Here is a 24,408-nt window from a genome sequence, read left to right on the forward strand (position 1 = left end):
TATTTAGCTGTTTTAAAAAAGCAAGATAAATTGGTAAGTACTAATTTATAATAATCTTTGTTATAACATCAGGTGAAACAAAGCAAGGTGCAGAAGAGTAGGCCGTGTGTGTCATTTGTGTTTTAAAAAGGAAAAGAGAAAAAGGGAAATTCTGTTCTAAGCAAAGAAAATTTCTAGAGGCATACATATGACATTGTTTGAGGTGTTTGTCCTTGGAATTACTTCAGCTGTCCTCCTATATAGCATTCATGTGCACCTTTTATGTCTTTTCTCCATTCTTTTTTTTAAATTGCATGGACATTACTTTAATAATTTTATAAAATTTAATCCTGAGAAGGGACACATTAATATTTCATTCATATTCATCTGTACTGTTTTAATTATTAAAAGGATGTACTGCTTTTTAAATTTTCTGTTAAGCTTCCCTTTCCATAGAGCTTAGTCAATAGTGTTCTTTCATTGTAAAGTGAGAACATAAACTATTTTCCTGCTGTGATACATCATGAAAACAGTGACCTGATATACATCTGCCAAGGGACTTTTCTCCCACTGCTAAAAGCTTTTGTACTCACTGAACCAAGAAAATGATGGTCATTGACTCACCACCCACTTTGAGTGTGAAGAGAGAAAAACAAATTATTATTTGTTTTAATCAAAACACATTTACTTTCCAAACTATTTCTTCATAGACACAAAATAAATTAGTTTTAAATCTTAATAAAAATCTAATTAGCAATAACAATAATAGCTAACATTACTGAGAACATGTTATGTGTCCAGCAATGAGTCAAGCAAGTATGTAATATTCCTTTTTTTTCCATTTCATTCACCAAATTTGTGGTGGGTTCATTTTTACTCGAATTTTATAGAGGGGGGAATCTATAGCTTAAGAAGGAAAACAGTAAAAGGAGTCTATCCACATATTTAAGTAAAGCAGTTAAGCATGCCAATATAAAAAAAAATTTACTAAGAACACAACAAAGAGGAAAAAATGTTTGACTGTTTTGGACCCAAGAGCATTTGGTAGGAAAAGGAGGTCTTTACCACAGAACGAACGTCCATTATGCTTATTCATATGCAGGGTGTACATTTATAGTAATACAAATTATTGAATGTCTACTAAAAACTCAGGGAATAGAGTAAGCTTAATAAAAGAACTTAAAAGCACCTCTTGAAAAATAATTTCTTAAAATCAGAGGCCAAATTAAAATAAAAAATTCTAGTCAATGGACTTTTCTTCTACATCTCACTTACTGTTCTTTATAAGAACTGTGCAAAGCACAGCACAGAGTAACCATGTTTTCAAAATCTTTTTACAAGAACAATTAAAGTGATCCACAAGAAGTCATTCTCCCTTTAGGCAGCTAGTGTTGGAAGATTGGGAGGATGAGGAGAAAAGGAAGGTGACAGAAACAGAGGAAGGAGCAGGAGAGGAGAGAAAGGGAAAGAAGTTCCCAGTCTGAAATACTATGAAAAAGAGCTGACCGTCCACTGTGTAGTGCTGGTGATTATTTAGTGTACAGTATTTCTGAATGAAGGAGAACACAGAAGCTCCTGGGGGAAGCACTTACTCTTGGAGATGACTCACACGACTATTCTTCAAAGACACAGGTATCCCCCACTTATAGCAAGTTCGGGTTACACCACTTTACTTTTCTGAAAGACCTACATCAAAACCTGTTTTCACTAATAACTAAAAGAAATCCAAAGAGGATTTTCACTTTTACAAAAAAAGGCAAAAAGTGAAAATAGCATCCAGCATTTGTGATGCACCAAGCCATTAGGGAGGCAAAGTGTGCACTGACAAACTTGCACATGTTCGAGAGCGCACTGCTTTTACTGTATGTTGGTGGTATCATTTTAGGTGTTATGTGTTATTTGATATGATTTGGTAGATTATTTTCTGGATCTTGGAAAACTAAAAAACTTTTCCATACAAATCATTTCTTCAATTTCTGCCACTTCAGCCCAGGAAAGGTTTTATAGGAGTGCTCTACTTCCAGACAGCAGAGAAATGGTAGTCCTGCTAGCGCTTTGCAAAAATAAAATGAGGAATCCACAGGCCAGCTTGAGCTCTGTTCACTCTATAAATTGGGAAAAAAATTATTTTCTTTTAAATGATAAATAAAAGCTGGAAAACTCTACCAATAACTACTGGAAATTAATTACATAGCTAAGTAGGTCTGATAACAATGAGTGTCAGAATGCAAATCAAACATTTTACTTACTATGTAGAATAGAACATTGCTAATATTCCCCTCTCCTCTTTCCAAATTAAACTGCTCTGTTGATCCTGACACATAATTAGGTCAGAAGTTACTGCATCTAAAGAGTCCATAATAGAATATCTACTTCTAAATTTTAAATAGGTTTGTAAACTAAGCGGCAGTATACACACCAAATGGACTTTACAGGGCACTTCATAATCGGTCACCATGCCTCTACCCTAAGCTACTGCTCACCGTGCCCATCTTGCATGTTATGTTCCTGCCACACTGAGCTTTGAGGACCTCAGCATAATAAAACTCCAAAATTGAGAAGATGAAATCTAACCTCCCTCCGCCCCCAAAATGGGCAAAGAATACAAACTGAGAGTTCACCAAAAAAGAAAAGCAGCACATGGCTTTTGAACATACAAAAAAGATACTTGACCCAATTTTTTTAAATTCTCACGCCAATGGTATGTTTGATTTTTTTAATACTTACCAGAGAATATTTTTTAATTGATATCAGAAAGAGAAGATGGGGTGAAGGAAGAGGGAGGAAGGGGCAGAGAAAGAAGCATCGATCAGTTGCCTTACATATGTGCACTGACCAAGAATCAAACCCTCAGCCTTTTGATATACGTGGCGACAATCCAACCAACTGAACCACCTGCCCAGGCTCAACCCTGTTCTTAATAAATGAAAAATAAAAACTGCACTAAGAAAAAAAGAAACCTGTATCATTTATTGTCAAAAAAAAACATTTGTTTGAAAACACATCACGCTGACGTAACTATGAGGAAGCAGGCACTCCCCTGCATTCCTGGTGAAAATGTAAACTGGAATACCACCTCGTGCTGTACACATAACAAAAAGGAAAATACACATCCTCTGCCCGAGAAGTTCTAAGAATACAGCCTACTACAAACATACTTGCACATGTGTAAGGTCATTCATTGCAGTATTATTTATAAGAATAAAGGTGGTTAAAATGATTTTAGCATATTCAGAATTGAGATTCCTATAAAGTTGCTCAAAAAAAAAATTAAGGGACTTCCGGCCAAGATGGAGGCTTAGACGGACACGCTAGGTCTCCCTCTACAACTAGAGAGGAATACAACTACTTCAAAACAAAGGATAACTAGAAATTCCAGAAAATAAAACTACACGGAAGTCCAACATATGAAGTTATAAACCAGCGGTGCCATTTGGGCAGGTAAGAGTTAAAGAGGGCAGTGCTGTTTGCGGTCTTGCGGTCGCACCCGGAGCGGCGGGCGGCGAGGAATCGGCTGCGCAAGCCCCTGGCGGTGCGCGACTCCGGCGCTGGGGAGAGCGGCCGCCGCATCGCCTTGAACAGTGAGGCCCAGGGGGACGGGAGGACGGATCCCTGTCTCCTAGCGGAATAACTGTGTGAATCCATCTTGGACCCCCGCCCCCAAAGAAAGCACCACAGGGCTGCGAAATAGGTCGCGGACAGGCAGGCGCCGGTCGCTGATTTGTGACGCCAAACGGCGCCCGCCGGTCGCTGGGTCATTACGAGTACACAGGCACTGCCCCCGACAGCCGGCCCAAGAAAACAAAACGCATCTGTCAAAATGAGGCAGACAACTATAGAAATCCCGGTGACACAACTCACCAGACAGCAGATAGAGAACCTGACAGATGAACAGATAAGAAACCTGTCAGAGGCTCAGTTCTGGGCCATTGTTATCAGGTGGCTTACAGAATTCACAAAAGAGCAGGAAAAAGATAAGAAAGAAGCGAAAAAATTTCATAACGAAAGGAACAAAACCGCATACGAGATAGAAGGTGAGAAAAAATCCAGAGTTCATTTCAACAAACTGGAATATGGAGAAGGAACAAGCAGTCAACCAATGCAGCGAGAGGAAATGGGAAGCAACAATGAGAGGATCAGAAACCTCTGGGACAGCTATAAAAGGCCCAACATAAGAATCATTGGTTTGCCAGAGAATGAGGAAGATGAACTAGAACTTGAAAAATTGAGTGAAAATATAATAAAGGAGAACTTCCCAGACTTGGGGAAGGGAATAGACTTGCAGGTCCAGGAAGCAAGGAGAGTTCCCAAGAGACTGGACCCAGGGAGAACCACTCCAAGACACATTATAATCAAAATGTCAAAAATTAAAGATAAAGAGAGAATCTTAAAAGCAGCAAGAGAGAAGAAAAGACTTATGTACAAAGGGGTCCCAATTAGACTATCAGCTGACTTCTCAAGGGAGACCCTACAGGCAAGAAGGGACTGGCAAGAAATATTCAAAGTAATGAAAATCCAAAACCTACAACCACAAATACTCTATCCAGCGAAATTGTCATTCAGAATAGAAGGACAGAGAAAGTGTTTCCAGGACAAAATAAAACTGAAAGAGTTCATTAGATCCAAACCACTGTTATATGAGATGTTAAAGGGACTGGTTTAAAAAAACAGAAGCTAGGGAGATGAAACAAAGGCAAACTAAATAGGCAACGAGAGTGGAAAAGGAACTGTGGGTACGGGAAGCGTATTGGGGGGAGGTCAACAGGGAGGGGGAATGGGGAAAGGGAGGGAGACGATATAGGAATTGGGGATCAAGGTAGGAGGGAATGGAATAGATGGAGAGAGGTTGGGAGGAACTGTATGCACAACTAATGGACATAATCTAAAAGGGGGGGACAACTGGAGGGAGGGGGGCCACCGGGTGGAGGGGAGCAGAGGGAAGGGAAATTGGCACAAATGTAATATTTTAATCAATAAAACAAATTAAATCTGAAAAAAAATAATTAATAAAGAATAACCTCTAAGTCCTTATGCAAAAAGATCTCCAGACATTTTCCAGAGGAATAACAATAAGACACTTAAAAAACATATATACTATGCTACCCTGAAACTCTAGTTTCACATTTGCTTGTATTTTTATAAAAAAAACTTGGAGTGTATACCATAAACAAATAACAATGACTGGAACTGGGAAGAGGAATAAGAACAGGATTGATGGCAGACAAGACAAGAGGAAGACTTTCCCTTCTATAAATTTTTTCCTTTTGAACCTATTTTAAAATTACGTATATTCAAAGTAAAAAAAAAGTAATGTAAAAATGTAGCTTGTCTTAATCTTCCTACAATCTCCCCAATCCTTTACTTCCTTCCATAGTCAAGCCTCTTAAACAAACTGTCTCTGTACCAGCACTACATATTCTTTCACCTCCCATTCACTCTTCCACCACTTCATTTTGGTGAAGATCTTCAACCACTCACCATTTCCAGGAAAATACTTTCACTGTGGGAACCGATACCAAATGACACAGACAGCCTAACATTTCTTTCTTTATGGTGTCCATAGAATCACTCTCCTACCTCCCTAGCTTCTCTACGTTACTCATAACCCTCTGCTCTCCATGATTTAGACTTCCTTAGGACCTAGATTTCAGTTCCCTTCTCATCTATTCACTAGATACTTTCAGTCCAGATGTCAATCTGAGCTCACTATTCAACTCACCTAGTAACTTCTCCAATGGACTGCATCAAAGAAATATTAACATTGACACAAAGCATTTCCAAAACTGAACCTTCAGATGTTCACCCTTGTATTCATAAGGTGCTAATTAGGAATGCAGAAACCACTCTAGGCATTACAGAAAAATTAATACAAAAATGTGGTTACATGGGGATGAAAAGACACCAAATGGGGAATGGTAAAGCAACCTTGAGATGAGTAACATCAGGAAACCATGACCAGCCTAAGGGCTAGAGATACCCACTGGGAGAGGTGGAATTATGTGAACAGAAGCTGCAACCATTTGGCAGGGGCCAGACCAACAACTGGTGCTGCCCAGCGTCAAAAGCTGAGACGGCAAAGGAAGAGCTGCCGGATAGGAACTGAAGTCACAGGAATGAAACTGCCACTTGCTAAGACATGAACTAGAGTAAAAAGAGAGTAAAACAATACTCTATCCTCTCTCCACTCCTATCCTGCAGTCCTTCTTCCATCAGTGCCTCCTTTTGGCCAGCTCTTCCCACAAAAGCCAAACATTAGTAAGACTGTGAAGTGCGGCTACATGCAATATACTGTAGTAGACAAAGTCAGAAAATCAAATCTTAGAGCCAACAGGCAAATGACTAAACCTTACCTGTCCCAGTCTTCACTATCTCCATAAATGGCACATTTACCAAAATGTTTAAACCTGGGATCATCTTTAATCATTCCTTTCACCTCATCAGCCCCCACAGCAAATTCAACACCTCCCAGAAGATTTTACCTCCAAAATAACATGAATATGCCCGCTCTTTATCTCCATTGCCACTACCCCTGTAGAAGTTAGAAGTCATCATATCTCACCTGGACAATTGCAACAGTCTCCTGTCCTATGGTTGCCATTAAGGCAACTTAGAAAATTATCAAGAAACCAAAGGAAAACCAGAGTTGATTTGTTTTAATGGTCACCAATAATCTAAATATATGGATAATTGAAAACTGGGTGAATCAGATATATACTATTGGCTTGGCACCTATTCGAAACTGTATTTTGGAAAGATAAATAAATAAGTTTATTATTGAGAATTTACTACACACAAAAAAATGAGAGTTGTTTAAAAATATAATTGTATCTTTCCTTTAAGAACGATTCAGCAAAATAAGATTCCAGTTTATTGTTGGACAACACAGATTCACAAATACATCAAAATAAATATATAGTCCCCTGACTGGTATGGCTCAATGGGTTGGGCATTGTCTCACAAAGTGAAAGGTCACCGGTTCAATTCCCAGTCAGAGCACATGCCTGGGTCGCAGGCCAGGTCCCCAGTTGGGGCATGTGAAAGGCAACTGATAGATGTTTCCTTCTGTCTCCCTTCCCTTTCTTAAAAAAGAAATAAATAAAATATTTAAACAAACAAATTAATAGTGGTTTCAAAGATAATAAAAATAAAAATAAACTCACCCTGGCTGATGTGACTCAGGTGGTTGGAGCACTGTCCATAAACCAAAGGTCATGGGTTCAAATCCCAGTCAGGGCACATACCTAAGTTGTGGGTTGGGTCCCCAGTCGGGGCATATACAGGAAGGAACTGACTGATGTTTCTCTCACATTGATGTTTCTCTCTTTCTCTCTCTCTCTCTCTCTCTCTCTCTCTCTCTGTCTCTGTCTCTCTCTCTCTGTCTCTGTCTCTGTCTCTCTCTCTCTCTCTCTCTCTCTCTCTCTCTCTCTCTCCCTTTCTTTCTCTCTATCAATGAATATATATCCTCAGGTGTGAATTTTTTTAAATAAAATTTTAAAATATTTTATCTTTGGCCTTCTTAACCCTGTCATAAAACAAACTACTTATAATACAGCTAAACACGTACACAAAATGTTACAGGCATTAGACAATAGACAAAAGACTATTTTGTTGTTGTTTTCACTATTCTTTTACAAGTTTTTTTTTCTCCTTTGAAATTATAAAGAACATGATCACACAGCAAGCAGAGTCATTAGTATAACGGAGGACACTCCAAAGGCCGATAAAAATAGCTGCCCCTATGTAAAAAAAAAAAATTTTATGTATATACAAACATATCCAAAATATAAAATGCAAATTAAAAATACAAATTATCCTCCTTAGAATACTTATAAGATAAAAAGCAGGGCCTTATAGGTTCTGGTTCTTTTTTCTCTCCTGTTGCATATTTACCTCACAGAGCTTTGGTTGGGAGAGAGTGTATGTCACCTGTGGGCAGCACTATGCCCATGGGCAGCTGGGCAGGTCTCTCCACTTGAGGTTGACCATGTTTAGATTCTGAGATAGGAGGTAGCAGGAGTAAATGGGTCACGGTGGCCTTCTTTTCTAAACTGTTCTCCTTTTCATTCTCTAGTCCTCTCCTCATCAGTCTTCTGCTTCTTGGGTCAACACTGTCATCCTCACCATCTTCAGTAGCCCGTTGTTTGCCCAAGCTGCTTCCTCAGCCTCCTTTTCTTCATCTCCATCCTCTTCCTCCCACCCTTCTTCCTCTTCATCTACTTCATTAGTCGCCTCCTGTTCCCCATTTTCCTCATTAGTGTTCCTATTAGTGGATGCATCCCTTCCACTCTCCGCCACCTCCACAACTTCCTTCTTCCCCTTTAAGTTCTTGGTGGAGATCTCAGAGCTGGTGTCCACGGCAGCATTTAGCATGATGTGGCACATCAGTGATCCAATTCATGAGAATAAAAAGCAAGCCAGAGTTTGGGAATTCTGGTGATAAAGCTTCCTGAGGCTATTCAGAGCGGGGTGCCCTGAAGAGGTTGCTGCAGGCCCAGGACAATGCAAAAATGCTTTTTCAGAGCAGCCAGTCCAAATGTACTTTAAATTAATGCACTCCATGAAAAATTTCCGTCCTGATTCAAATATTTTTAAAATGATATATGAGAGACTTCTGGTGAAGACAGAGGCATAGGTAGAAACACTTCACCTCCTTGCACAGCCACAGAAAGAATTACAACTAGATCTCACAACAAATAACACCCAGAACCATCAGAAACTTGAGCTGTATGGAAGTCCGACAACCAAGAATTTAAGAAGCTACATTTATCCAGATGGGTAGGAGGGGTGGAGTCATGAAGAAAGGACAAGAGGCACAGTAGGTGACAAAATGGAGAATCACACATTCACGTATGGTGGATAAAAATCGGGAGGGATACCTTGGGAGCTAGTGATCCCAGCCCCAGGCCGGACTGCACAGTCCAGAGTTCCAGTGCCAAGAAGATAAATCCCCATACTTTCTGGCTGTAAAAACCACTGGGTGTTAAGGCAGCAGAGGAAACTGCTGGATCTTTAGGAGACTTGGCTTAAAGGACACACAGGGGCTTAAAATATACATAAACCCACTCACTCTGGGATTCATCACCAGGGCAACAGCTGGAAGGGCGCCAGTCACATACGAAGTGGGTAAAGTGACCGGAAATGGGCAAGTCCCAGGCAAACCTCCAGAAACAAGCAGCGGCACTGTCCCCTCTCTGAGCCCTTACCCCACACAGAGTCACAAAGTGGTAAAGCGCTCTGCCCCACCCTGGTGATTACCTAAGGCTCCATCCCACACAATTTACAGGTGCTTTTTCTACAATAGGTCATGCTACCAAGAAAGGGAGTCAAAGCAGCTCTACCTAATACACAGAAACAAACACAGGGAGGTTGCCAAATTGAGGAGACAAAGAAATATGACACAAATGAAAGAACAGAACAAAACCGCAGAAAAAGAACTAAGTGAAATGAAGATAGCCAACCTATCATATTAAGAGTTCAAAACACCAGTGATCAGGATGCTCAAAGAATTAATTGAGTACAGCAACAATATAAATGAAGAAATGAAGGTTACATGAAGTAAAACTAAGAAAAATCTACAGGGGATCATCAGTGGAGGGGAGGACGCCAGGATTCAAATCAACAATTTGAAACATAAGGAAGAAATAGACATTTGACCAGAACAGCGAGAAGAAAATAGAATTCAAAAAAATAAGGATAGGATGAGGACCCTCTGGGACACCTCCAAATGTACCAACATCCAAATCATAGGGGTGCCAGAACAAGATGAGAAAGAACGAGAAATTGAAAACTTACTTGAAAAAAAAATGAAAGAAAACTTCTTGAATTTGGCCAAGGAAATGCGGATACAAGTCCAGGAAGCACAGAGAGTCCCAAACAAGATGGATGCAAAGAGGCCCACTCCAAGACACATCATAATTAAAATGCCAAAGGTTAAAGATAAAGGAGAATCTTTTAAAAGAAGCAGGAGAAAAGCAGAGAGTTACCTACAAAGGAGTTCCCATAGAAGATTATCGGCTAATTTCTCAAAAGAAACTCTTCAGGCACGAAGGGACTGGCAAGAAGTATCAAAGTGATGAAAAGCAAGGACATACAACCTAGATTACTCTATCCAGCAAAGCTATCATTCAGAATGAAAGAAGAGATAGAGTGCTTCCCAGACAAGGTAAAAGTAAAGGCATGCATCATCAACAAGCCATTATTACATGAAATGTTAAAAAGGCTTATTTAAGAAAAAGAAGATCAAAACTGTAAGCATTAAAATGGCAACAAATTCACAACTACTAACAACTGAATCTAAAAAAGCAAACGAAGGAAACAACTAGAACAGGAACAGAATCATAGATACGAGATCATATGGAGGGTTATTAGTGGGGAGGGGAAAGGGGAAGAACGGGGGGGAAATTGCAGGGATTAAGAAGCATAATTGGTAGGTACAAAATAGACAGGGGGATGTTAAGAATAGTATAAGAAATGCAGAAGCCAAATAACTTATATGCAGGGCCAAAGAACATAAACTAAGGGGGGATTGCTGGGGGGGTGGGGGAACAGGGGTACCAGACAGAGGGGGGCAACAGGGTAAAAATTGGGACAATTGTAATAACATAATCAATAAAATATTTATTTTTTAAAAGATATATGAAAAAGACTTCTATTTAGCCAAGGAGTAAATCATAACCACCAAGAGAATCTACTCACTAGCAAATTTGCTAAACATTTGGTATCTGTTCAGATTATATACAGTCCTCAATTGTTCAGCACAAATCAGTAACTCAAGTCATATGCTAGAAATGGTACATTTCCTGGGCCAATTCCAGAGTACAGAGGTAACTCCTTGAAGGGAAGTTTAGAAATCTGCTGAATATTATCTCCAATATAAGAGCTATCCCTGGATTTGACCCAGCAAACTTACTGAGTCAAAACAATTACCAATTTGGTTATCAAAAGATAAAGACTCAATGGACACTACCAAAAAAGGATGGACCCAAGTGAAAAATAAAGCTACAGACTAGGCTTAGGTTTGCTAGACTTCAAAATGCAAAGAAGAAAAACTTCAAAGATCTATCAATGAAATAATGAAACTGAACATGAGCAAAGTACTTTAAGGCCAGTGCTACTCTGATTTGTCAGTGCCCATGCTACACCAATGTTATTTTGACTATGACTCCCAGAAAGAAACAAAATATACTAACTGTATACCCAGTAGGCATCCAATAATTTTGTTCAATTAACTGAGTCATAAATAATATCCCAAAAAGACAATACCAAACTTTCTCAATTACAAAGATGTTTTACCAATTTGACACAAAAATAAGTAGCTACAAAGAGAGGGAATAATATTGCCTTAAAGGACTCTTTGGGAATGAAAAACGATTAGAAAATATTATTCATTTATCACAGGTGCTGGGGATTTCCTGAGGAAAGAAGAGAATATTTAAATATCTGACAACACTGCATATAGGCAGGGAGAATTATCTTAATTCCCTAATTCCAAATCTACTTTTCAGAATAAAATTTTATTTCTTTTAGATGATTCCAATTTTATTTCGATTATTTAATTCATTTTCTAGTTACAAAATCAAAAATAGTGTATTCTAGTCTTGATTTTGATTTAAAAAACTAGACAAAATATGAAGAACTATTACAACTTAATGATAAAAAGACAACAATCCAATTAAAAATGGGTGGAAGAGATCTGATTCAACATTTCTCCAAAAATATACAAATAACTGTTAACCACATGAAAAGATGTTCTACATCAACAGCAATCAGGAAATGAAAATCAAAACTATATGAGAGCCCTGGCCAGTGTGGCTCAGTTGGTTGGAGCATCATTCAGTAACTGAAAGGTTGCAGGTTCAATTCCCAGTCAGGGCACATACCTAGGTTGTGGGTTTGATCCCTGGTTCTGATGTGGGCACATGTGACCCCACTCCCATCCCCTATCAGGACACATACAATCCCTGGTCTGAGCATCAATTCCTGGTCCGGGTGAGTTCCAGAGTCAACCAGTTGATACTTGTCTCTCACATCAATGTTTCTCTCCCTCCTTTCCTTTCTCATTTACTGTCTCTAAAAAGCAATGGAAAAAAAATGTCCTCAGGTGAGGATTAAAAAAGAAAAAAGAAGAACACTACTAAACTACTATGAGCTACAACTTCACACCTACAAGGATGGCTATAATAATAAAAAAAAAAAATGGAACAAAAAAGTGTTGCTGAGTGTATGTAGAGAAACTGGAACCATCCTACACTGCTGATGGGAATATAAAATAGTACAGCTGATTTACAAAATAATCTAGCAGTTCCTCAAATTGGTAAAGAAAGAGTTAACATATGATCCAGCAACTCTTCTCCTTGGATATACCCTAAAATAATGAAAATGTATGTTCACACAAAAACTTGTACATCATGTTCATAGCAGCATTATTCTAATAGCCAAAAAGTGAGAAAAAAAGATGTCCATCAACTGATAATCAGATAAATAAAATGTGGTATGTCCATGCATAGGAATATTATTAGGCAATAAAAAGAAATGAAATATTTGATACATCTTGAAAACAAGGTGAAAGAGATCAGTTACAAAGTAACAAGTGTTGAAGGATTCCACTTAAATGAAATGTCCAAAGAAACAGAATGGAGAATGGTGATTGCCTAGGCCTGGGAAAGTAGGAAGACTGATAGATAACAACAGTTAAAGAACAGAGATTCTATTTAGGTTAGTGAAAATGTTTTAAGCCCCTGCCAGTGTGGCTCAGTTGATTGGGCATCACCCCGCAGGGTTCCATTCCTGTCAGGGCACATGCCTGAGTTGCGGGTTTGGTCCCAGGTCTGAGCGTGTGCAGGAGGCAACTGATCGACGTTTCTCTCTTACATCAATGTTTCTCTCCCTTTTTTCCCTAAACCCCTCTCAAAAAAAATTAAAATAAATTTTAAAATCATTTTAAATTGACTGTAGTGATGGATGCATAACTCTGTGACTATACTAAATGCTAATGAATTGTGCACATTAAGCAATGTATGGCATGAAGAGTTATTATCTCAAAAAAGATGTTTAAAAAACAAAATAATGAAAAAAACAGAGACAACCTTGAGCCACATGGTTACCACTGTTTTCATTTCTGTAGCCTCTGCCTAAATGTCCCTTCCACCCATCTGCCCTAGAAAACTCCTACGCGTCATTCTCAGCTAGGTTACGAGCCTCTGCCCCTAGGAAGCTTTCTGTACCGTAGTTCTTCAGAAAGAATAGGCACTCTTTTCCCCTGTGCTTACAGATGAACTTGTGACACATTCTGGCAAAGATTCATAAATATGTCCCGCTTTTAATATGGATTATCCATCTTTAAATCCCCAGGGACAAGCACAAGACTTAGAAAGAAATATACCCTTATTGTGGACAGGTAATTGGCAGGTGAGTGGGTGGATGGATGGATGAATGGATGGATGGAGAGAAGAATAGAAGGAAAGGAGAGAAAGGAAGAAACAAAGAGCAAACATGAATAAACAACGAAGCAAAGATCAGGGCATCAGAATGGCATGTTAATGAGTAAGTATGGAAACCAAATGAGGAGGCAAACAGCAGAAGCTGAGGTCAAACTGCTGGAGAATCTGGTATTTATTCCAGGGGATCTTCTTGTTCTGACAAGAACAAAGTCAGCAGCAACCTTTCATTCTATGGAACACTGTGCACTGATTTAAAAAAAAAAAAAGTACATACCAAAATATCATGAAAAAATACTTTTTTCCATTTAACAGAGATTGTGCAATTTAAACTTATAATTATAATTATAAAAAATTAAAAGAGGACTTCCGGCAAGATGGAGGTTAGACTGACAAGCTTCATCTCCCTCCACAACTAAGAAGGAATATATCTACTGCAAAACCAGAAATAACCAGAACTTCCAGAAAATAAAGCTACATGAAAGTCCAACGTATGAAGTGGTGCTCTTCGGACGGGTAGGAGGGGCAAAACCGGGGCAGAGAGGTCAAGCTGTGCCGGTGGTGGCAGCTGCGGCAATGGTGGCGGGATGGCGGTAAGCACAGACACCCGTATTTAAAAAGAGGCAAGAAGCACCTGGTGAGCACCCCCGGCTGCAGACCAGACCTGTCAGCTCGAGATTCCAAAGCCAGGGAAGGCAGATCCCCATTGCCTCGAACTGTGAAGGCCAGAGGGGGTAGGAACAGAGGAAGAAGCTCCCAGTCTCTCAGCAGAGAGTAAATAGGAAGAATTCATCTTGGACTCCCGCCCCCACACAAAGCACCACAGCGTGAGGAGAAGGATCACCCAGTAGTGACAAGTGCACGGGGCTCTGCCCCCTATAGCGTAGGAGGTGTGAAAGCCCTGCCCAGGAAGCAAAGGTAAACAGAAAACTGTCAGGATGGCACAGATCATGATAGAGATCCCAGTGACGCAGCTGACCAGACAGCAAATATCTGATCTAACAGATCAAATAGGAAATCTTTCTGAGGCACAGTTCGGAGCTTTGGTTATAAAAATGCTTGCAGACATAACAGCAGATCTTAAACAAGACAGGGAAGGAATGAAGACTAGTCCTGTTGAAATGAACAAAAAGACATACGAAACAAGTGGTGAGGGAAAGAAAACCAGGGATCAAATCAACCAATTGGAACATAGGGAAAGAACAAACAGTCAACCCATGCAGAAAGAGGAAATGAAAAGTGAGGGAAATGAGGAGAGGCTCAGAAACCTATCGGACAGCTATAAGCAGGCCAACATCTGAATCACAGGGTTGCCAGAAGGTGAAGAAGAAAAACTAGAAATTGAAAAATTATGTGAAAAAATAATGAAGCAGAACTTCCCTTACTTGGGGAAGGAGGCAGACTTACAGGTCCAGGAAGCACAGAGAGTTTCAAAAAAACTGGACCCAGGGAGAACCACACCAACACACATTACAATCAAAATGTCAAAAATTAAGGATAGGGAGAGAATCTTAAAAGCAGCAAGAGAGAAGAAGAGAATTACATACAAAGGGGTCCCAATAAGACTATCAGCTGATATATCAAAAGAAACTCTGCAGGCAAGAAGGGACTGGCAAGAAATATTCAAAATAATGAAAAGCAAAAACCTACAACCACGATTACTCTATCCAGCAAAGCTGTCATTCAGAATAGAAGGGCAGAGAATGTGCTTCCACCACAAAGTAAAACAGAAGGAGTTCATTAGATCCAAACTACTGTTATATGAAATGTTAAAGGGATTTGTTTAGGAGAAAGAGGATCAAAACTATGAACATTAAAATGAAAACTGTATCACAACAACCAACAACAGAAGCTCGGGAACCGAAACACAGGCAAACTAAGTAGGCAACAAGAGTGGGTAAAGAATTATAGGTATGGGGAACATTATGGGGGGAGGTCAACTGGGAGGTAGAAGGAGGGAAAGGGAGGGAGATGGTACAGAAATTAAGAAGCATAGTAGGAGGGAGTGGAGTAGACAGGAAGATGTTGAGAAGAACTATATGCACAACCAATGGGCATGGACTGAGGTGAAGGAACAACTAGAGGGATGGGGGTCACTGGGTGGAGGGGAACAAAGGGGAAAGAAATTGGGACAACTGTAACATAATCAATAAAGCATATTTTTTAAAAAATAGAGAAAAAAACAAAACGCTGTGCATTAAAGATAGATGAGAGGGAACTGTACTGAAATGTTAATAGTAGCTATATAAAGGTCCAGGCACTCCTATTCTAGAGATCAGGTCCTCCTAGATTCCAGAGGCTTTTCAACATGAGTCTGGGCCTGACGAGACACTTCCTCCCAAACCCTATACCCTGCCATCTGGAGGTTCTTACAGGCCTCTGGAGACATGTTCTGTCTCATCCAACTGGCTCATCTAGAAGGGCTGGCTCCTCAGAGCTGGTTTTAGGCCCCAAGGGTCTTCTTCATCCAGTTATTCAAGAGGCCCAGGCTTGGACCTGGCAAGCCAAGGTTCTAACTCTGGCTTTGAAAAAGGCTATTTTGATAGTTCAGAGATTAGGTAACAAGGGCCAGTGATAAGATGAGTAAACGAAGGCTCAAGTGGAAAGGAGATTTTTGCAAAAATAAAAATATTTAGTAACTGACTACATATGGGAAATGACAGCAGGAAGAATGAAAGGTTTCTAACCTAGAAGCTAATTCAAAGCGTGACACCAGTAACATAAGCGGAAGCATTAGGGAGGAGCAGGTCAGAGAAGAGAAGTGTAACTTAAGCATTAGACGTGTTATTCACTTTAAGATACCTACCCAGTGATGTATGCAAGCAGAACTGTGCCACAAGCAATTGTAACTGCAGGAAAGAACTCACAGGAGGTCAATGGCACTGATGTCACCGAAAATGACAGACAACAGACACTGGGGTGAGGAGGACTATTGTGTACCAGGGTTAAAAAACATCAAGAAGATAGAAATATGTCACAAAGTTATGATGGGTGGGCAGGACTTCAAGGAGAAATGTTAGCCTGACTAAATAATGGTGACAGAACAATAGACTTAAAATTTTTTAGTGGAAAGTAAAAACTATGCTGACCTCTTCTCTGCCTTATGCATGAGAGGAAATTTGCCTAGAAGTCACAAGTACAATTAAAATGCTTGACTTAATTTCCTATAGATTTCAATTTGTTTATGCAATAAATTAGAACTAAATAACAATATTTGCATAGCACTATACACTTACAAGGCATTTTCAAATACATTATCTCGTCTGAGCTTGCCAGGAGCCTCATGGGAAAGGTTTTTACAATCCTCATCTCATGGATGAGGAAAAACAGGGAAAGAGGTTGTGACATGCAAAAGGCAATTGTAAAATGGAAACCAGGACACAGGGCCAGGATGGTCTTTGGCTCTAAAGACTGCGCTGAAGCACTTTGAATCTGCACCACCAATTTTCCCTTTGAGTTTAAGTGCTGTGGTGCTGGTTGTCCTTACTATACCAAGTACAGGGACTATTTCTTTCATGATGCCCAAAACAACTAAGTCTGTATATTTATTCACAGTTTATAGCATCTATTTTTCTCTAAGAAAACTAAATTTTACATTGAGAATATTATAACGTATATTTACTCCTCATGAAAAGAGCTATGAAGATGAAAAAGGGGAGACAGCAAACAGCAGGGACAGGGACTAAATATAACAACTAACAGGAGTCTGGATTCCTCTTACGCTCCCCACCCTTCTGTACCATATCAGTATCAAGACATCTGCTGGGGCAGCAGCTGTGCTGTGGGACAGTGGGTGGCAGACTAAGGAGAGCCCACCCAAAGGGGAGAGAGTGTCAGAGCACAAGCAGGCTGAGGAAGGCATCTGTATGGGAGGGTGAATTGGCATGGGATGTCAGTGCTCAAGAAGTAAGGAGGATTGGAGTGATCACAAGGAGAGCGTCAGTCTGAGCAGAGTGAGAGCGTTCACCGAGGCAGGCAGCCTAGCTCAGAGTCTCAGAGTTCAAGCAAAGCAAGGACATACCTGCAGGAGCAGCTGAGTGTAGGGTAGCAGAGCCCGAGCATGTGCACCAAAGGGCAGCCTGGTCTGCACTGCCCAAGCCCAAGGGAGGTGAAGGAGGCACCCACGTGGGGCAGGTGGCAGCAGATACCTGAGGTCTGTTGTCAGAGCAAAAATGAGGTAATGAAAGTATGCACACAGAAGATGGCCCTGCGCAGTCTCAGGGGTGTGTGCCCACAGGGTGCTAGAGTCCAAGAGAGGGGAGAAGAGCATCCTTGCAGAGAGGTACAAGGTGCCAAGTATGGGAGTTCAAGAGACGCGAAAGTCTTATGAAGAACAGAAAATTTACGTAGTCTCAAAAAATTTTCCCACAAAATACACATTAACTACACTGAAAAAGTAAAAAACTTTATAGTAGAGAAACTTGGCAGACATCACCTTAATCAACTGACCAAAGTTAACATCACCAATAATGGGATATATCAAAGTCAGGGCCACTTGATATGGTGCACTGAGAGGAAAACAGCACCACTTCTGAAGATATTCCTGCCAACAAGGCATTAAGTTGAACCTACTCAAGAGAAACATCAGACAAACACAAATCAAGGGACAATCGTTCAAATAACTGGCCTACACTCCTCAAGTAGATCAAAAATTAAAAAGCAAGGAAAGAGAGAAAAACTAGTCCATATTAAAAGTCTTAAAGAGACATGACAACTCCAAGCAAAATGTGATCCCAAAATGGATTCTCTTGCTATAAAGGATATCATGGAAATGGCATGACTGAGGTCTGAGGATTAGATGGGAGTGGTGCCTGTGTTAATTCCCTGGTTTTAAAGACTTTGTGGTTTTGTAGGAGAATAACTTTATAGGAAACTAAAGTATGCAGGGTGATGAAGCATCAAGTGAACAGCTTTACTGTCAAATGGCTTACAAAAAGGAAAAGACATTTTCTGTAATACTCTTGTAACTTTTCTGCAAACACCATTTTTTCCTTCTTTTTACAAGTTTTGAGGAAATTGGATAGGGAGGCTGCTTGGCAATATAAGCATATATAGCTGCCACACACACACACACACACCAAAAAAAAAAAAACCTGCAAAAAAACGAAAAGCACTATAAAACATAGAACCTGACTCTCTATCCACATGGAGGTATTTTTTTCCACCTAATAGGAAATTAGACTTCCAGCCAAGATGGAGGTGTAGACAGACACGCTGCATCTCCCTCCACAACTAAGAAGGAATACAAATACCTCAAAACTAGAGACAATCAGAAGTTCCAGAAAATCAAACTGCATGGAAGTCCAGCAAACAAAGATATAAAGAAGAAACACTCATCCAGACAGGTAGGAGGGGTGGAACCAGGGCGGAGAGCATGCGGTGTGGTGGTGGCAGCGGCAGGCCAGTGGAAAGCACATTTACACATTTTAAAAAGTCAGGAGGGACACCTGGGGAGCGTTCCCAAATCCTCATCAGACTGTGAAGCTCACGGTCCAGCAACGACTGAGGAAAATCAAGCCTCATTGCTTCTGACTGTGCAAACCAGTGGGGTTGGGGTGGAGGCAGAAACTGCCAGTCTCTCAACAGAGTCCACTTATTTAAAGGGCCCCCACAGTCCTAGAACATACACAGACTCACCCACTCTGGGAACGACGGCCAGAGCAACAGCTAGAGGGGCGCCGGTCTGGTGGGGAAGTGAGAGAGGCGCCTGGAAAAGGGGCGAGTGCTGGGCAAGCAGCATTGTTCCCTCTCAGACCCCTGCCCCACATACAGCTCCACAATGTGGTGAAACACGTCGCCCTCTACGACAAATCCCTAAGGCTCTGCCCCTTACAATGTAACAGGTGCGATAGCTCTACCTAAGACACAGAGGCAATCAAACACAGGAGACTGTCAAGATGAGGAGAGAAGCATGTTCCAAAAGGGGGAACGGATCAATGTTCCAATTGGAGAACTAAGTGACGAGGACATAGTGAACCTAACAGATGAGGAGATACCCAATCTAACAGATGCAGAATTCCAAACACTGGTGATAAAGATGCTCACAGGCTTGACAGATATGCTTGAGTACAGCAAATGCATAAGAGAAGAAGTGAAGGCTATGCTAAGTAAAACCAAGGAAAATCCACACAAAACCAATGGTGAAGGGAAGAAAACCGGGTTTCAAATCAATGATTTGGAACATGAGAAAGAAAAAAAGAGTCAACCAGTACAGAATGAGGAAACAAGAATTGAAAATAATGAGGAGAGGCTTGGAAATTAAAGGTCAGTTTTATGGGAACAATATCAGTGGCATGACCAATAAAGATATTGAAAAAGTGAGGCTTTTTAAAATGTTTATATTAAAGGAACATGTATTTTAAAAGCCAAAGAGGAAAGAAAATATTCACATGGAATTATATTCATAAATCTCTCCCTATATATGGTGAAATAAGTGTCGCTGATTGAGAGCCAGGTTCATGTCCTTACTGCTTAAGTACTGTATGCATTGGGTTGGCCAAAAAGTCCATTTGGTTTTTTTCCATAACATAAACTCCAGCACTTAGTTGTCTTTAACTTCATTCAAAACAATTGTTAGGTTGTATTGTCATGTCAGCATGCATTTTTGAAAAAATATATCAAAATTGGTGAATTTTTGTTTAGCCATTTTAATATTGATGATGGAAGGAAATACATGACACTTTACACATATTATGCTTTATTATTTCAAGAAAGGTAAAACTGCAACTGAAACACAAGAAAACATTTATACAGTGTATGGAGAAGGTGCTGTGACTGATCGAATGTGTCAAAAGTGGTTTGAGAAGTTTCGTGCTAGAGAGTTTTCACTGGACAAATCTCCACAGTCTGGTAGACCTGTTGAAGTTGATAGTGATCAAATTGAGACATTAATTGAAAACAATCAATGTTATACAACACAGGAGATAGCAGACATACTCAAAATATCCTAATCAATACAGTTATTGGTGAAAATGAAAAATGTGTCTTTTATTTTAGGGAAAAAAACCATATGGACCTTTTGGCCAACTTAATATTAGATTAACATTCAGACTTCAGCATTCTATTATTCACACAACACCCTATTTCCAACTAAAAAAAAATTGTCCAGTTTCCCTTACAGTATTTTAAAATATCTATAATACACCCAAAATCCATTCATGATTAAAAGAAAACTTTTTTGCTGCCCCGTAGGTGTTGGACCTGCCGACACCACCCATGCAGCTGCTGTGCTGCACAGGTGATATCAGGGCAAAGAGGAAGAGCTATTTCTACACTTGGTGCTCAGAACAGTGAGCACTAAGAATGGTCTGTAGCCTGACATTCCTTAGAACTCCCAGCCAGCAGGTAGTTGGGTGCCATGTGCACTCACAATCAGACCTGTGTTCAGGCTACAGTTAGGAACCTGGGTGAGACCCTCAACACTTTGATCTTCCTTTTCTTCCTGCTAGGTGAGGCTGTTCTGAGGATTGAATGAGATGTGTGTGGATGTGGGTGTGTACATGTGTGTGCATACATGGCAGACTCTGGGCCCAATGGAACTGCCCAGGAGAGGGTCTCCTTCCTGGAAGTGAGGTCTGGGCAGGGCTCTTTAGCAATCCTCGGGCAGGTGTGCCATGCATCCCTAGCTAAGAACCACTACAGTGGTATGAACTCCCTGTGAACAGTCAGGAGCAACCTGCACATGAACACCCCCACTATAGGGACCCTTGAGGCAAGCAGGGCACTTTACGGAGCAGAAGAGGTTTGCTCAGTTTGCCATGGCAGGGGGTAGGGGTGCCAGAGGTTCGCTTCCAGCATTTGCCTGTTGATGAGTCGAAAGTCAGGGTCCATGTGGAACCCCTGAGTGGGCCGACTGGAACTCTGCAAATGATGGCCCAACCAGGGCACTGAGGAGGGGAAAGACCGCTTTTGGTACCCCACTGGCATGGCAGGTATAACCAGCCATGCAGAAAAAAAAGTAGGAATAGATGGTATTTTCCTCAGACACATAAAGAGCATCTGCCAAAAATCCTATAGCCAACATCATACTAAGTGGAAGACTAAACTCTTTCCCTCTTAAGATCAGGAACCAAGTAAAGATGTCCAACCTCACCTGTCATATTCAATATAGTCGAGTCTAGACAGCATAATGAAGAAGGAAAGGAAATATATGCATACAAAGTAGAAAAAAAAAGAAACTGTCCTTTTTTGCAAATAGCATGATTATACATGCAGAAAACCCCAAGGATTTTATTTAAAATTCCTATAACTAATTAGTAAGTTCTGTAATATCAAAGAATGTAAGATCAAGACACAAAAATCAGTTACATTTGTGTATACTAACAATAATAAAAAAAACAGAAATCAAAAAAGCAATAACACTTATCATTGCGTCAAAGAAAATAAAATAGGTATAAATCTAACCAAATCTGTATGGTGAAAATTATAAAATTTTGTTGAAAGAAATTAAAAACCAAATCATTGGAGAGACTTACTATGTTCATGGACTGGAAGACTTGACATAGTAAACATAAATTCTCTTCAAATTGATCTCTAAGTTTAACACAATTTCTATCAACATCCCAGTATGTTTTTTGGTAGACATTAACAAAATTATTCCAAAATTTATATGAAAAGGGAAAGTCCCTAAAATAGCAAAAACAACTTTGAAAAGGAAGAATAAAGTAGAAGGAATCAGTCTACCTGATTTCAAAGCTTCCAGTATAGCTACAGTAATCAAGACAATGAGGAAAGGAGATCCTCCCAGGGAACATAAACAAAGACAGTGGATCAGTTAACAAAGAAATTTCATCCACTGCCAGAACAAGAAGTCTTCAATATTCACGTCCTCACAGAGTTTGGTATATTTGTAGACCAGTGACTATTTTTGAGTTTCTAATTCTCCCCTTTTTTTCAGCTGAGAAGATTTATAGTTACCTTGTTCCTTTATTCAATATAGTTTTCTGAGTATACTGGGAGTACAGGTTTTCTTTTTTGACAAAATTTTAAGTCACCAGAGGACAACAAGCTACAACCAGACCTGATGGAGAAAACTATACATCAAGCGGACATCCTAGGCTCCGAGGCAGATGCAGTCATGGATGAGCATAGGTATCATCTTGCTCAGAGAGGTGATAACGATATTCCCTGTAAAATATATCAATAAGAAAAAGGATATATCTGGATTTTGGCTAGCCAGATCAACAGATTTTGCAGACACTGTTGATTAGCAAACCCGATATCTATTTCCAAACTCCTCCCTTCCTCCACCTCTACCAGAGCCTGGAATAGCTAAAAAACACATTCACAGCCTTCCTTCCAGTTAGGGGTGGCCACGTGAAACAGTTTTGGCCATAACAATTAAGGGGAAGTCTGCTGTGCGACAAGGCCTCCAGGAAGGCCCTTCCATTTCCTGGTAAAAAGAAGAGATGTTCCAGTAAGGCTTTTGGTTTCCTGGTAAAATGAAAAGAGATGCTGCTGTCAATCCATGCCCCTCCATGAAGCCTCAAACAGAAAAGGAGGTGATGCCTAAGAGCAGGGGCAATCATCTTGCAACCACAAAGGAAAGACCAAGAAAATTCAAAACAAAATTCATCACATTCTTGAGCTGCTAAGCCAGTCAGCAGATTCATAACTCTGAACTTATGTAAGAAAAGTAAATCCTCGTTAGTTTAAGCAGCTGTTGATTAGGTGTTCTGTTACATACAATGAAAAGCATCCCTAATAATTACAGAGTATATTATCTAATAATAATTTATTTTTAAGTAAGAATGGTGATTTACTATTGAATTAATACTACTAACAAATGACTGATCTTTCTAAAGCCTTTTCATAACAAATATTAATTTGATAGTATATATTACAACATACATTCCAATATATTATTTCACTTAGTCTCTCTGGACCTCATTTCTTTTCTCTTATTCAACATGTAGTTTAAAGTGCCCACTATGTGTTAGGCATTCTTATAGGTACTGAGAAAACAGAAAGTGATCAAAATTTAGTGAAGGCCACTGCTTCCATTCAGCTTACTTTCTAGCAGAAAATCTGTTTGCAAACTGAGGCAAATAGGAAACAATCTCTCCTAACACCAACATTTATGAGGCAATGAACGTGGGTTCAGCATATAACACAGGCATTGGGGGAAAAAAGCAATAAAGGAAGGGCCTTCTGAATGATACTAGTCTAACTCAGTGAGTCGGGGGGGTGATTGCAGTTATTAACAGTGAAGTTAGAAGTTAAATAATTACAAAATAAGAGAAGTAGGAAGAGAGGTACGTATATACTAAGTCCACATTCCCAAGCCCCACTCTGCCCAATGAAACGGCAGCAAAGAAAGCACAGATCCCAAATGAGGCTTTAATGGCTGGGGAAAGGGGAACACAATTAAGGCAGGTCGTGGAGACAGCACTATTGTTTCAAGTCTAAGCCAGAAAGAAAGTCTGAGAAGCTATAATTGGTCAAAGGAGTGTAGAATCTCCCAATTACAATCTTATAAAATCCACCTTAATTATTTTTTTACATAACAGTCTACCATTTTCTTCTATGACGATAATTTATAATCTTCACTACAGAAAAAAACTGTTTATTTTACACTCAACCCAGAAGCAATTCACTGACTGTAAATGTCTTACTTCTATCTAATCCCCTAGGGAAAATAGATCTAAATATTACAAATCACTTAAGATGGTTAAAATACACAGAATGCATTTGAGCCAAATATGTCTAAATGCTTATTAAACAGTACTTTATAGCAATATATTGATTTTTTTTATACACTACCTATATAACTTGACTCATTACAAAGCCCTAATTTTCAGGAATTTGCCATCTCACAATGACATTCAAAACTTTTCAATTAATTTAGTGAAATTTCACATATTTCCCTGGTGAGAACTATAGGAAACATTGTAGACTAATATACATACCACGGGAAACCTTGTTCAACAGGTCAATGCAGAAAAGGTAAAATGGATGCATACTGACTGAATACTTTAACTTAGCTCGCCTATGA

The 24,408-nt window shown here is 39.8% G+C and overlaps 1 protein-coding gene and 1 non-coding gene across 5 annotated transcripts in view; one reads left to right on the top strand and one right to left on the bottom strand.

The window, feature by feature from the left end:
• The window catches only part of CDKAL1 (CDKAL1 threonylcarbamoyladenosine tRNA methylthiotransferase), a 638,543-nt gene that overhangs the window by 530,514 nt on the left and 83,621 nt on the right, over window positions 1-24,408 (bottom strand). The gene's annotated exons all lie outside the window — the stretch shown is intronic.
• LOC150015345 (small nucleolar RNA SNORA43) lies at window positions 20,604-20,738 on the top strand. The gene has a single exon (XR_016510321.1). It is a non-coding gene; the product is annotated as a small nucleolar RNA SNORA43 (small nucleolar RNA).

This window comes from Furipterus horrens, unplaced genomic scaffold (genome assembly GCF_987537825.1).
Source record: "Furipterus horrens unplaced genomic scaffold, mFurHor1.1.pri manual_scaffold_3, whole genome shotgun sequence".
Lineage (NCBI taxonomy): Eukaryota > Metazoa > Chordata > Mammalia > Chiroptera > Furipteridae > Furipterus > Furipterus horrens.